At 50.4% G+C, this 2,212-nt stretch overlaps 1 non-coding gene across 1 annotated transcript; it reads right to left on the reverse strand.

Annotated features, from left to right (window-relative positions):
• Positions 1-825: 825 nt before the first annotated feature.
• Positions 826-897, reverse strand: TRNAP-AGG (transfer RNA proline (anticodon AGG)). Its single transcript has one exon. It is a non-coding gene; the product is annotated as a tRNA-Pro (tRNA).
• Between the last annotated feature and the right edge of the window lie 1,315 nt (positions 898-2,212).

The following is a 2,212-nucleotide window of genomic DNA, read 5'->3' on the forward strand; positions in this document are numbered from 1 at the left end:
CGGAGTACGCTAACGATTTGTGTGCCTGCTGGGCGGAGCTTCACTAAACTTTACTTGAAAATGGCGTTGGGCACTAATAACAGACAGGTATACGTGAAAATCAAGCACACATAACGATCTCCTGTCTTCGTCGGCAGCCATTTTGTCTCGTATCGCCCTAGCGATGGACGGCAGAATAAAACTTTCTGGCGCTCATTTAGGAAAATTGACATTTTGAGTCCGTAATATGGAAGTGTGTCCTGGCCCGACCGCGGTGAGACCGGTACGCACTTCCGTATTACAGCGGCCTAAATACGGTTGTGTGCTCCTGGCCTGGTACGGCAATGCCTGGGGATGTATAATTATGTAGATGTACTATGCAGTAGTCTGGGAAAGCTGAGTGACAACCAATACTACTCACATTAATGGGGTAAATGGTTGTCAACTAGGGATGAGCGAGTATACTCGCTAAGGCACTACTCGCTCGAGTAATGTGCCTTAGCCGAGTATCTCCCCGCTCGTCCCGAAAGATTCGGGTGCCGCCGCGGGGCGGGGAGCTGCGGGGGAGAGCGGAGAGGAGTGGAGGGGAGATCTCTCTCTCCCCCTCTCTCCCGCCCGCTCCCCGGCGCAACTCACCTGTCAGCTGCGGCGGCCCCCGAATCTTTCGGGACGAGCAGGGAGATACTCAGCTATGGCACATTACTCGAGCGAGTAGTGCCTTAGCGAGTATACTTGCTCATCCCTATTGTCAACTAGTTTTCTATCACCTCACATTGCCAGTTTGTTTAGTCAGGCAGTGGAAATACAAGGATGGACAATTCTTCAAATGTCCTAAAAAGAAAAACAGGGCTCGTCCGGGATTTGAACCCGGGACCTCTCGCACCCTAAGCGAGAATCATACCCCTAGACCAACGAGCCAGTTGCTTCACGCAGTCTCAGTTTGTTACATGGAGCTGATCCCATAGCCTGTTGATTCGCTGAACTCCTCACGTGATCTCTTCCTTCTTGTCTCCTCCGTTCCTGTCTGTAGATCTCCAAGCAGAGAGGGAGGCGCAGTGCGCGGGCGGGGAGTGTAAGGACTGGGTGAGGAGGGGGGTAGTAATGCCTTCTTATGGCTGACAGCGATGTACGAAGTAGGGAAGCAGCCTGTGTAGGGAGAGCGGGAATGATGGAGGGCTAGAAAAAGGCGGGAATGCGTGAGGTAAAATGGGCGGGGCTTGACGAGGCTGACTGAAAGCTACGCTTATCATGTGACCTACGCCTAGCTGTGCTGGGACTTGTAGTTCACCACTGGGTGTCTGTCTGTAATTTGTGGAGTTTTGTGTTTTTGAGGAGGTCTTTACAAAATTCTATTAGTAATCTACTTAATAGATATAAATATATGGATGATTAAAGGGGTTTTCCCCACACAGAAAAAATTGAAAAGGGCTTAAAAGGAACAAAAATGGAATACTTGCCCGTCCCGTCGGCCCCCCATGCAGCGCTGCAGTTTAGAAGAAGCACAATGTACGGCACGCGACCACCCGCTGCCTATGGGCTCTGTGCGGCGGGCACCCGAGCTGCGCATACGATTTTTCTCCTTTTTAAGCTGCTTTAATTTTTTTCCATGTCCACAAAACCCCTCCACGAGCTCCTTCACACGGGCGTATTCGCGTGCGCAATTCACAGAGAATACAACCCACTGACTTCAGTGTGTTCGTTTGCATTTCCGTATTTTGTGCACGCATGTCGGTGGCGCAAAAAACAGCGTGTTCTATTTTCCTTCACGTTTGCACACCAAAAAAATCTCCATAGAAACCAACGCGGGGTGCAGAAATACGCACGCAATACGAAAGAAGATGCGTGATACGCTGCGTAATACCGCTGGAGAACGAACACATCTGGACCTTATCGCACAAGTTAGCCATTCCGCGTCTTTGTTTGCTGTGCGCAAATGAACATGGCGTGTGGGCGGGGAAAGTACAGTGAAATACGCCGCTGCAAAAAACGCCTCGTTCAGTGCGCAAAAGCATGGCGCTCAAGCAATGATGACTGAGAGCGCAAAGCGCGTGCGGTTTCTACGCACATGAACGTCACATCTTGTTTCAATCTATATATATAAAATTGAATGTATGTCTGTCTGTCTGCGTGTCGGTCTGTGTGTCGGTCTGTGTGTGTGTCTGTGTGTCTGTGTGTCTGTGTGTCTGTGTGTCTGTCTGTCTGCGTGTGTGTCTGTCTGTGTGTCTGTCTGTCT

Source organism: Eleutherodactylus coqui, chromosome 1 (assembly GCF_035609145.1).
Source record: "Eleutherodactylus coqui strain aEleCoq1 chromosome 1, aEleCoq1.hap1, whole genome shotgun sequence".
Classification (NCBI taxonomy): Eukaryota; Metazoa; Chordata; class Amphibia; order Anura; family Eleutherodactylidae; genus Eleutherodactylus; species Eleutherodactylus coqui.